The 12,669-nt window shown below is 60.1% G+C and overlaps 1 protein-coding gene across 2 annotated transcripts in view; it reads left to right on the plus strand.

Annotated features, from left to right (window-relative positions):
* CD82 (CD82 molecule) overlaps positions 1–12,669 on the plus strand; it is a 49,169-nt gene that overhangs the window by 9,167 nt on the left and 27,333 nt on the right. Inside the window, exon 2 of one of the 2 annotated variants that reach the window (XM_046643804.1) lies at positions 9,053–9,073. The exons of the other annotated variant lie outside the window; for it this stretch is intronic. The gene's annotated coding sequence lies outside the window, so the exon portion shown is untranslated. The remainder of the gene's footprint in view (positions 1–9,052; positions 9,074–12,669) is intronic. 2 annotated transcript variants of the gene reach the window in all.

Genomic DNA, 12,669 nt, shown 5'->3' on the forward strand with positions numbered 1-12,669 from the left:
GTATCTTGCCACAGGGATCTACCTTGACCCAGTTAGACATTTCCCTGCCGTGCCACCCTTAGGCTGTTTTGAATTTTTCATTGACTTTTTCATAGCATCCGTGTCTCTGTAGCGACCACCTTGTCCAGACCTATATTTTGAGCTCAATTCTAATGATCTCCACAAAGTGAGTTCCTAGACGTGGCTTTCCAGTCAGATGGTTTTCAAACTCAAGGTCTGAAAGCCAGATTCTCAGGGGAAAGCCTGTTCGCTGATACCCACCCAGAGTGGACCCCCACATCTAGCTCCAGCCCCACCGGGGGGAGAGGGCATTGACTGTCCCTCAATGCTAGTGAGCAAACGCACAGAGGGAAGGGGGCAGGCTCTCGGGGGATGGTGTGTGTGCGAAGGAGCCCGCAGCTGGGGAGCTTTTCTCTTCCCCTGTAGTCTCACTTTGGCCCTCCCCCTCTCTGGGAACCACTGGTGTTATGAACTAATTATGGGATCTCTTTACTATTTAATGACCTCTCTCTCTGGTGACTCCTTTCTCCCCAGTAGCCAGCCTTCCGGGAGCCAGGGAGTGCGGCAATGAGTCTGTGGGAGGAAGTTTCTCCGGAGTAGGAGGCGGGGCGGGGCTGGTGCCGTGGTTCTTGAACTCTGACATACATCAGGCTCCCAGAGGTTTGTTAAAGCAGGGTTGGTACCCCTAGAGTTTCTGACCCCATTGGTCTGGGGTGCCGCCCGAGAAGGTGCATTGAGAGTAAGTTCCTGGGAGATGCTGCTACTGCTGCTGGTCTGGGGGCCACACTTCGAGAACCGCTGGAATAGTGGGATGGGGCAGGGCAGGCTGTGTGCTGGATTTCACCTCCTGGCACTACTGACAGTAGGAACCCTGCCCCGTTTAATAAAGCCTCGTGTGAGGCTGGCATTCAGTTCCCCCTGCCCTCACCTCATCCCCCCCTCCAGCATGTGCTGTTATATATCGATGTGCGTGGTTATCACCATCCCCACTTTACAGAAAGGAAAATCGAGGCTCTGACAGGTGACCGGATATGTCCAAAGATGCCCTGGAAGCCGGCAGGGGAGCTGACACAGGAGCCCTGGCCTTGTCACCTCTCCCTGCCCTCCCCTCACACACTCCAGGCTTCCCCCACGCAGGTCTGGCACAGAAACAGAGGTGCCTTCCCAGAGCGCTGTCCTGCCCCAGGGGACCTCAAGTGAGGTGGCCGGGAAGGCAGGTTCCCCCACGCTGTCTCTGAGCTGGTCTCGCTCTCCTTCCTACCCACCACTAGCCATTCGGTAACGTGATCGTCTCCTAAGATCCGGTCTTCTCCAGCCCGTTTATGTTTCCAGGTATTGTTCTGGGCAGGTTTTCCGGGAGGCTGGAAACTTTCTCCTGCTGAGCTGGGTGCTACCGGCAGGCATAGCAGAGGGAGTGCCTCATCTGTGCACTCCTCATGCGTGTTAGACCCTGCCCTGGGTGCTTTGGAGCTGTGACGTCAGGCCATCCTCCCACCAGCACCCCCCCAAGTAGAGAGTATCGTCAGCCCCCATTTTACAGAAGAGGAAACTGAGGGTCCAGGAGCTGAAGCAACTTGCCCAAGGTCACAGCAGAAAGGGGCAGAGCTGGGCTTTCCATCCCAAACTCCCAGGCTAGACCCCCTCGTCTGGAGGGGCATGGGTCCTGGACCCGCTGGGGTGTGGGGGAGGCAGCCTGTGCTCCATCCCCACCCCAGTCAAAGACCAGCCCGAGGGGCTGGCTCCCTCGGGGTTCAGGTCTTGCGGGGGAGGGCCCTGGCCTCGCCATCGGGAGACCCAGTTCAGATCGTGCTCTGCTGCCGCCTGGCTGTGTGACCTTGGGCAAGTCGCTGCCCCCTTGGGGCGTCGAGCCCTCGTTTGTCACACGGATGCCTCCTGCTTTGTGGCTCCGAGCAGTGAGCGCTTTCTCACGCGCTTGTGTCTGGAAGCCTCCGAGCCCTTTGTGAATTAGGGGGAGGCATTATTACTAAGCCCATTTTACAGGGCATGACAGAGGCCGTGAGTGAGATGCCCCGCACCCTACAGCTGAGGACGCATTAGAGCTGGGGCTGGAACCCGTGTCGTCTTTGCTCCCCATCCGGAGCCTGGCCCGTCACCCGGAGCTGCCTCCTGAGTGAGGAGGGGGAACTCCGGGCTCTGCTCTGTTCTCAGCCTTCGGATTAGGGGTCCCAGGGCTCTTCGTGGGGCTGGTGGGTCCTGGGGGCCAGAGGCCCAGGACTCCAGGAAAGGCAGGCCCTGGCCGCTTGCTCTGGGTCCGGAACCATGGGCCGGGAAGATAGGGTGGTCCTTGCTGTTCATGTTGACGGCTCCTGCCGAGGCCTGGCATTCAAGGCTCCTGGTGGTGGCAGGAGGAGGGGTGCAACCAGGCTCCCCCTCCCACCTCAGCCTCTGGCTTCCCCTGGGCACTGTGCCTGCCCTCCAATGCGTGGTATGGAATTTTCTAGACTCTCAGACCTCGGGGCCTGGGCCCTGTGGTTCTGCCTGACTGTCCTCGCCTCCTCCCTGTCTCCTGACCTGAGTCTTCTTCATCCTTCTGGGCCCAGCTGCAGCCGCCCGCCTCCCTCAGGGAGGTCTTGGTCCTCTGGCCAAGCCCACTCGGCTGTCTCGGGCTCTGTCCTTCAGGTGACTGACTAACTGGGTTAGTTAACTCCCCACAAGGCCCTGGGGGTGGGCACGTGGCTTTTGTGGGTCCCCACCAGGCTGGCGGTGCTCAGAGCGCTGGGGCAGCCTCAGACCTGTGACCCACGCTTTGTGATCTGGTGCAAGTTCCTTACCTTCTCTGAGCCCTGCCTCCCTTCTCTGAAGAAGAGGACAGCTCCTTTCCTTACTGAGCACGTGTAAGGCTTGCAAGAGATACAGCGCGCAGAATACCCACTGCTGGTGTCTGCTGGGCTCCAGGCCCTCGGGAATGCCAGTCCCCGCCCTTCCCTGCAACCAGCCTGGGCCTTCCTCTCGCCTCCCCCCTTGCCCCCCGCCCCCTTGAGCCCGTGTCTTAGACCTTGGGCTGAGGCTGGCCGATAGCTGCTCTAGGTAGGGGTGCTCTGGCCTGATAACGGGGGAGGAGCCAGCGCAAGGGCGGATCAGCTTCAAACAGGCCCTGCCACTTCAAGTGGTGACCCTGGCCCAGAATCCCGGTCCACCCATCTCTGGGAGGGGCTGCTCCTGTCCCCTGGGTTCTCAGTTGCACAGGAGGCCCCTGGTAGGCCCGCTGAGGACACCTGGGAATGCAGGTGACCCGAGCCAGAGCGCTCCCTCCCAGGGGATGGGTGGCGGCCCTTCGAGCTTCATTTGCATACACGGTTGTGTGCTGGGAAGCCTACGGTCCGCTTTCGCTTTCCCTCTTGGCTTTCCCTTGCGCTCTTGGCTCTGGGCCTGGAGTGCTGGGTCACCCTGGGGAGCAGCCTGTCTCTGAGCTCCTTTCTTCCTGTGTAGCCCCCGGAGCCCACCCAGGCTCGAGGCCCAGCCTGATTTTCTGAGACGGAGGTGTGTCCCCGCAGGTCCCCATGGTGAGAGCCCCTGGGGCCCACTGGGGGCGCAGACCCTTTCCTGCAGCACCAAGCACCTTTCCTGTCCATTCCTGTCTCTTCTCGCCTGTCCAGCCCCTCCCCCAGCTCCCTGTGGCCTGGAGCTTTCTCACTTCCCTTTATTGTGCAAGAACGGTTTTATTCCGCAGAGCTTACACCTCCCCCTCAGGTGGGAAGGACTCTGGTTACCCCAGAGAGGGAAAGGCACTTGTCAGGGCCAGCAGCTGGGCCTCAGCCTCTCTCCCCACCCCCATTCCCCAGCTCTCAGCGGATGCTAACATTCTTGGCCAAAGTTTGCCTTCCAGAGGAGTGTCCCTCGAATGGGCAGGGGAAGGGGGTTGGGAGGAGGTGGGGCTGGCGAGTCCCAGGTCTCCAGGCTCCCGGTGGAGGGTCCTAGATGTCCACCCTCTTTAGGCACTGGCGCAGGGCCCATCCCATTGCAGAAAGGGAAGCTGAGGTTAGGGAAGTGGGGTGACCACAGGCTGGAGCTCGTGGGCTCCGTCCTTTCTTCTCTTCTCTCCAGGACCCTGAGGGCTGCGGGGGCAGGGGGGGGTGCGGGGGCGGGGCGGTGCTGTTTGGAATGGAGCTGCTCATTTTGGCTTAGCCACTGCTGGCTGAGGTCAAGTCCCCTCTCCCTGCGTCAGCTCCTTAGGGTCTGTGGGTGGCTCCAGCACCCTGTCTAGTGATAAAGATCCATCCAGACTGCTCAGGAATCTCAGGGCAGGGCCAGGGGGGAGAGGGGGGATGGTGCTCCATCCACGGCACCGCCGACCTGGCACTCCTTCTAATCTGCAGGGGAGAGGCCAAGACTGAGAAGAATGGGCTGGGGAGGGACGGGCCCTTTTGGCGGCTGGTGAGGGGAAGGGCGGTGTGGGTAAGAACCACAGGGCCCTGGTCCCCCAAGGCGGCCACCAAAGAGGCAGGGCTCTTGGCCACAAAGCGGGCTGAGGTATGAGATTGGGGGCGGTGGGCCAGGAAGAGGAGCTGAGCTGGCTCCCAGGGTGGGGTCCTGCCTGGGGCAGCTGGGCCTGTGCTCTCTGGTGGGTTTGCCTCAGGCTCCCTGGGGGCTTCCGTGGAGACCCCAGAGGGCCAGAGGGCTGCAGGTTGGAGCCCCGGATGCATGGGAGGCCCCCCTTCCCTGGGATCTGTCTCTCTGTTCCTGTCTCCCTGTCATCCTCGGTCTCTCTCTTTATCTGTCTCTGCCTCTCTGTCTCCCCTCCCCGTCCTCCCCCACCTCTCTTTTTACTCCCCTACTGAAGCCCCCATCAGGCCCTCTCTCTCTACCCTCCAGGTGCCCCTGAAGCCAGCACATGTCTGGAGGGTATAGTGGGTGTGGGGGCCCCATGGCCGAGTCCAGCCCAAGGGGGCTCGTTGCTGCTCCTCAGCAGGCCCAGAGGACCCGAGCAGCCCAGGCAGGCGTCTTTCTCCCTGGGCAGGGGGCCCCAGTGGGCTGTGCTGGTCTCCTCTGCTACCTGCCCCAAGTGCCAGGTGTCCCGGCTGGTTAGGCGGCCACCGCCCTGCCTGGGAACCAGGGGCTTGGGCTGCACCACCACGTGGGGAAGCAGCCCTACCTCCCAGCCTCCGAGGGCCCGGATGGATCCCTGCCGTTGACCGTGGAAATGGGTTTCCCAGGCCCCCCTGTCCTGGAGGCGGGTGCCCACCGTGGGGAGGACTGGATAGGCGGGAGCCGGGGCCTGACGGCGGGGTGAGGCTGCCCTGGACCCTGGATGTCCAGAGGCTCTCGGGACGTGAGGGGAGAGACCGGAGAGATGGTCTCAGAAGCAGGGAGAGACAGGACAGAGGGGAAGGCTCGCAGAAAGCCACCCGCACCGGTAGGGAGACATCCAGAAGGGGAGAGACGGCGTGGGAGAGAGCTGGGGGCAGGGGTGAGGCCCGAAAGCCGTTCAGCACTCCTCACCTGGGCTGCACTCCCTCCAGCCGGGTCTCGCCAGGAAGCCCCCCGCCCACCTCCAAGGCCTGGGAGTTGAGGACCTGCCTGTGCCCTCCTACCTCACCTCCTCTTCCCTGTGCTTTCCCCAGGGACCCAGGAGAGCGAGTGCCTGCCCCTGTGTGCGGCTTCCACCGCATCTCCCTCAGCCCCTTCGCTGTCTCTCTCTCTGTCAAATAGCCCCGAAGCCAAACCAGCTTCCAGGCCTAAGGAGGTGCTGAGAGCAACAACCTTGGGAGGTAGGAAGTATGAGCCCATTTTACACATGAGGGAACTGAAGCTCAGAAAAATTAAGTGACTCTTCGGGATGGACAGCCCCCATCTGGCTGACAGCCACCCTAGCTACTCAGGCCAAGATAATTAGGGCCGCAGACAGCGTTCTGTCAGGGTCTGTGCAGGAGTATTTCTGGAAGGCTGCCTGGAGGAGGGGGCATTTCAGCCACCCCATCTCTTCCTTCCTGAGCCCAGAGCCTGCGGAGGGTATGCTGTGACTGAAGAGCATGCCAGCTGCCGTGTGACGTCCCTGATGTGCGTCCCCCCCCTTTCGGATCACCCTGCCCTGCCGAGGCCCCACACCCAGCCCCCATCCTTAGTTTCTTAGGAACCCCAGCCCTGGCCCAGAGGTTAACACTTTGTCACCCACCTGTCCCCAGCTGACCAGGCCCTGGGATGGATGTGTGAGCTGGTCCCTGGTGCCTTATGCGGCCCCAGGGTGTCATTAGTAGGTTGGGTTCAGAGGCTGGGCTGTGAAACCCAATCAGCGTGGGTTGGGCCTTGGCGAGGTTATTTTGGTGACCTGTCACTTATGCCTTTGTTTCCACAGGCAGCCTACCATGACAGCAGAGCACGGGGGCCCCGAGTCAGACTGTTGGGGTTCAACTCCCAGTTCCGTGGGCTGTGACCTTGGGCAAGTCCCGTTACCCCCTGAGTCTCAGTTTCTTCAACTGTGAAATGGGGTAAAGGCCCGCTGACCTCTTAGGGCCCTTACAAGGATAAGCTGAGCTGCATGAAGTGCTCACCACCGTCTCTGGCAAGGAGGAACGGCAGAGATGTTAGCTTTTGGGATTAACTGCTGAGGAGTGTGTTCTGAAGAGCCCGTTGTGTCCCTCGGAGGGAGAGCTGGAGGTGGGGTGGGATCACCGTGCCCTTGATGCTTGTGTTGGTGTATAATCGCTCCTTTTCACGTCTTGGCCCTCTGGGCTGGCACTCCCTGAGGGCAGGATGGGTTTCGTTCATCCATTTCCTGTGTCCAGCTCGGGGCCCCTCGGAATAGGGATTCGATGAGCTGCGGTGGGCGGTGGCTCAGGATGGAAACTCTGAGCACAGCGCGGCGGCTGGGGAGCCCCCTGGGAGGGCCCCCCTGGCCTTCCGTGTAGGAAGCAGTGTCGTGCAGCAGGTGGGACGCTGGACTCCAGAGTCAGAGGGTCTGGAGCACAAAGCTCAGCTGGGCCACTGTCCTCCATGTGACCAGGGCAAGTGGCACTACCTTCCTGAGCCCCACACCCTCCTCCTGACGTGTGACGAGGGGACCCTGCGCCTACTGTGCTCTCTTCGCAGAGTCTTTTTCCTTTGCCAGGCTCACAGTCTGGGGTTTGGCAAGCTGATTCCGCCATCTTCCTGGACAAGCCCTCATATCCCCATTTTACAGATGAGCACGCCGAGGCTCAGAGTGGGTAGGCTGCTTGTCAAAGGTCACACAGCTCTGTGGAATGGGATTGGAAATTAGGTGTCTCAATCCAAAGTCCATACTACGACCTGGTTCTTTATTCTGCCTCTCACCGTGGGGCTGGGGAGGGGTCCTGGGAAGGTGGCTGACTCCTGAGAGCCCACCTGGGAATCTGGGTCCTCTTGTTAGGGCCCCTGGAATCTGGGGCTCTTGCACAGCCTCTCCTACAGTCCTAAATATCCTGCTAATTTAGAGCTTCCCAACCCATGTGCCCAAATGGGTTACGGGTGTGTTGAGATAGCTCGTCAGCCCTTGGGGCAGAGCCGCGGGCCGGTCCCCTGAGATCAGGCTCAGTCCTGTCTGTCCGCCCCAGTGTGCTAAACAAATATGTGTACTTATCTACATGTATCGTGACAGGAAACAGGTTGGGAGGCACTGAGGCACTAACCAGTTCCCTCCTGCTCCGACCATGCACTCAACACACACTTTCCCCAGAAGGGTGGGGATTATTCATGGTCCTCTCTGGGCCTCAGTCTGTTCATCTGAGAAATGGGGACTGAAGGAGGTGACGTCCAAGGCCTTTGCGGCACTGTGAATCTGAGTGTGTGCGCCTTAGACCCCAGCATTGGGAGAGAGCAGAGTCTGCTGGGGGTCCAAGCAGCCTGCCACGAAGGCCAGAAACAGTCAAGAAAGGGAGCCATGAGGAGGAGAGGTCAGGGGCTATGGTTCAGCCTCAACTTGAATCTTTGGCTGCCTGGGGGCCTATTAGGGAGGCTAGTAGGCTCTGGATGTCTGTTCATCCTCATGCTGCCCCTCCATCAGAGTGGCCCACTTCTTCATGCTGAAGGCTGTCCGGTCTCATTGCTTGTGTCTCAGAGCAAAGCCTGCTGGGAAGGGCCACATCTGTCAGCCTCATCAGCCATACCAGAGGAACACCCTGGCCGGGATTGGTGGGGCTGATCTTTTCCTTCCTGACAGGAAGCCAAGATTCAGGCCTGGGAGCCAGAGCAGGATGGGGTGGGGGTCAGGCAAGCAGGCAGAGGCACAGAAGTGTGGGGACAGTGGGCTCCACCGTCCACCCCGTTCACGTAGGCCGCAGGTGAGGAGGAGGGAGCTGTGGTCTCAAGTCTGACCTGAATTTTAACTGAGGCTTAGCCACTTACTTGTGTGGCCTTAGGCAGGTCACTGAGCATCAGAGTCTCCATTTCTTCGTCTGTTAAATGAGATAATAATATCTCAGGGGGAAGCTGTGTGTTATAGAGATCAAAAGAGAGACAGTGGGATGACATGATGCACACTATAAAGTTCTGTCCCTCCTCTGGCCCAGTCTGGCCAGGGCTGGCTGCTGGCCTGTGTCCCTCTGGTACCCTGGCGTCCTTCCCCCAATGCTGGGAGTCAGTCCCAGCTCCAGGGCGAGAAGCCCTCGGGAGATTGGGAGCCCGTCACAGCGGCTCATGGAGCCGTGTGGCAGGAGCTGTTCCTCGCTGGGCCTCGGTTCCGCATCTGTGAGACAAACAGGGGCCTTGGGGTTCCTGGGAGGGGCTGATCTGGACGTGTTTCTTCCAGCCGCTGGTGGTGGCGGTGGTGGGGTTTGCTGGCTTGTGTGTGAGCAGGTGACAGTGCCCCCGAAGCCCTTTGCACACCTTGCCACAGTCCTCCAACAGTCCTGTGAGATGGGCATCCTGCTCGTGTCCCCACGTTAGAAATGAGACGCTGGGCCCAGAGAGGGGCAGCGACTCCCTTGCTCGAGATCACACAGCTAGCAGGAGCAGAGCTGCCGTTGGAACCTGGGTCTTGAAAGAAACTTGAGATCGCAATCAAGTTCTCTGGACTCCCCATTTCCCTGTTGCCCAGAGTAACAGCTTTTTACTTTTTTTTTTGTTTGTTTCTTTTCGGTTTTAACAACAACAGAAAAAGGTAAGACCAGAGATTGAAAAATAAGATAGTGCGGAAGTCAGAGAGCCATGCCCTGGAGTCAGCCGGGGTTCCAGGAAACACATCATCTGTCCTCTTGAAAACAAACACAGCCACCTGTGGCCGGCCTCTTCACGGGCCGTCGGGACAAAGTCCAGAAACCGGAGAGCCAGGTGGCCAAGAACCAGCTTGCAGGTGGAGCGCCCGTGCACAGGAGGGCTCTCTCACCTCACTTCCTGCTCCGGCAACAGGATCAGTTGTCTGACTCACCAAATTGGCTGGACCTCCAGGCCTCCAGCGGGCCCCTGAGGCACAGCCCAGAGGCTCAGAGACAGAGGCTCCCTCCTTGGGCGGCCCAGCCCAGCCCCGCTTAGCACCCACCCCCTTGCCCGGGAACAGCAGGAGTCACCCTGTGGCACGGAGGCCTCCAGGCCGGGCACAAATTTAGAGGCTGGATCAGCCCCCCGGAGGGTGTCCGACTGTTGGTCACGTAACCAACAATTTCTGCGTAGTCATCCTCCTCGGCGTAATTGATAGCATTTATTTGACACTTGCTGGGTGCCAGACACTTGACAAAAACTAGCTCGCATGGGCCTCCCCAGAACCCGTTATTAACTCCATTTTACAGGTGGGAAAGCTGAGGCACAGTGGCGAGGTGATGCCCAAGGCCACACAGCTGGACAGACTTGGCAGCTTTGGCATCTTCAAGTGGAGAGAGTGGGAGGCATGGGCCGGGGTGCCAGCTTGGATGAAACCCTACTGTGCGCTGGCCTGATCGTGGTTCGCCTCACACCTGCGTGGGGTGGGCAGCTTTAGGATCCGCATTCTCTGACGGGGAGACGGCTCTGCAGTGTTTCCCGAGGATCTGTGGCTGGTGTGTGGCAGAGCCCAGGGTGGGAAGCCAGGGCATCGGTGTGACTCTGAGCCCAGTTCTCCTTACGCCTCTCTCTGCTGAAGGCCCGCTGAGCTGGGACAGGGCCGCGCGTGGAGACAGAAGAGGGATTTCCCAGTCCTCCCCTGCGTGCTCAGCCCCAGTCTTGCTGCGCGAGCTGCAGACTGTCACTCTGGCCCCTCTGAGATGGGCAATGATCTCAAAGGTCTTCAGCACCTGGCACCCGGATATTGCTCTGGGCTAAATGACCCAGAGGAAGGAGCCTCCGGGAAGTGGGGGATGGAGCAGAGACACGGGGAGCTTGCTGTGAGATTCTCCCCGCCAGGCCCGGCTGCACCAGGACCCCAGGCCCCACCTGCATCCCACTCGGAGCAGAGGGACGCGGCCACACTGGGCACAGCATCTATGGCCATGACCCTCAACACGTTAGAATCCCCTGGAAGGCTTTAAAAATTTCTGATGCCCAGGCTGCACCCCAGACCAATTAAATCAGATTTCTGGGAGGGGGCCCCAGGCACCTGCAAGAGCTCCCAGGGTAATTTAGAGCTCCCAGGATAGTGCCAGGGTGCAGCCAAGATTGGGGACCAGTGCTCTGAATGGCTGGGAGGCGAGGGAAGTAAGCTCTGGGCTTTCCTGGGTCAGTGACCCCGAAAGGGGATGCAAGCATGCGCCTGCATCTTCCTAGGGAGAGAGTTCACAGCCCCTCCAGCTTTCCTGACCCAGAGGAGATTAAAGTCCAGTGTCGGGGGCAGCAACCCCCTCCCCACGCCAGCGATGTCATTTCTAAGAGCCAGGAGCCTCTGGTGGCAGGATCAAAGTTGGTCATCCTGTCTCCTCTGAGGAGCCTTTCCTGACCTCTCCAGGCTCCCTCCTGTCCTCCTTCCTGCAAACCCGTGTCGAGTGCGGACTCCGGACTCGGCACTGTTCTGGGCTCTGGGAAACAGGGTGAATGAGACAGACGCAGCCTCTCCCCGCAAGGAGCCCCGTTTTCAGGGGGGGCTCCACACCCACTAGTGACACAATAAGGTCACTGCCATGAGAGGGGCCATGTGACAGGCCCAGGTGTCGGAGCTGTTGCTCCTTCGAGTCAGGGCTGGCGGGGAGCCCCCTCCCCAGAGATGCTGATGGCTTGGTGGGATGGGGACCAAGGCTGGGCATTGGTGTATTTTGATTCAAATGTGCAGCTGGACATGAAGCCTGCTGTGTAGATGGGGTGTTCCAGGAAGGCCTCTGGGAGGAGGAACTCGGCCTTCTGAGTGAGGTTTGCGGGAAGGGAAGGAGGCCACTCGGGGCTTCTGGGGAACAGAGCTCCTGGCAGAGAACCGCAAGGTGCAGGCCCCTGGTGGGCAAGGGCCTGCTGTACTGGAACCACAGGAAAGAGTGGCGTGACAGATGGATGTGTGTGTGGGGAGGAGGGAGGTGCTGAGGACAGAGGAGGGCCAGGGCAAACCAGGCAGGGCCCCACTGGCCACATAGGAGCCCGGATTTTGTAGCTAGCCTGTCTGCTCCGTCACCATCAGAGGACAGCAGGCAGGGGAGTGACGAGATCTGGTCTGCATCTCTCAAAGAGCCCTCCCTCGCTGGGGATAACGGATGGGCGAGGGTGGGAGCAGACGCTGTGAATAGCAGGGAGCTGAGGCATGGGGCTGGCAGAGCTGGTGGGTTGGAGCAGACACACATGGGCTGGGGCCAGGAGAGGCGGAGATGGGAGCGTTCCTCCTGAGTGTTTACTCTGAGGCAACCGATGGGCAAAGGGCCACCTCCCCTCTGGATCCTGGCGGGCCGGCCCCCAGGGGACCCTCGAGAGCCTTTGACCTGGCGTTTCCGAAGACACATTCCACATGGTGTTAATGGCTAGAAAGTGAAAATGGTTTCAGGTCGGCAGTGTTTACTGCCAGCGTCTTGGAGACGTTAATGGCTCGTGGACAGTGACTCACGGGGAGGAGGGCTGGTGCTCCCCAGACTTGGTGACAGCAGAGTGTTTTGTTCTTAACGGTGCATCACGTCTGCTGAGGACGGCTCCAGAGAGCTCTGCTCTGGCCCCATCACTAGACAGGTGAGGAGGCAGCCCTGGGAGGGCAGTCGCCATGCCAGGCCTCGTACCCCGTGTCCCGTCAGAGCAGAGTCTGAGCCCGTTCCTTCTGTCTCTGGGCCCAGAGGGGCCTCGCCACTGCGTCACTCTCTGCCCTGAGTCTGGACGGGGACATACGGGTTCTAGCGTCGGGCCACAGGGCTCCTCCCCATCCTTGGGGAGGGACAGGCCAGCCTCCGACCTTACAGGTGTGAACTCACAGGGCCCAACCCAGAGAAGGGGCTCCCGGAAGACGCCAGCTCCTCCCTGGGCCACCTCCTGTGCCCAGGGCCTCCAGGGGAGGCGAGGGAGCCTTGGCAGCGGTGCTGGCATTCAGAACTGGCTGAGGGTGCTCACCTTACACGACCCTCACCCCTCGTTGGGTGGGGACAGAAGAGGCCTGAAAATAGAGTCTCAGCTGACTCTGGGGCAGTGGATCTCAGACCCCACTTTGGGTGGCTGAGCACTTGAAAGCCCTGGTGCTCTATGTGGAAGACCCTCCCCCTCCACCTCTCCATCCACCTGTTCCTCCATCCATCCATCCATCTGTTCATCCATCCATCCATCCACCCATCCATTCACCCATCCGTCCACCCATTCATCTAACCATCTGTCTAACCATCCATCCATCCATCC

Source organism: Equus quagga, chromosome 17 (genome assembly GCF_021613505.1).
Source record: "Equus quagga isolate Etosha38 chromosome 17, UCLA_HA_Equagga_1.0, whole genome shotgun sequence".
In the NCBI taxonomy this organism is placed as follows: domain Eukaryota; kingdom Metazoa; phylum Chordata; class Mammalia; order Perissodactyla; family Equidae; genus Equus; species Equus quagga.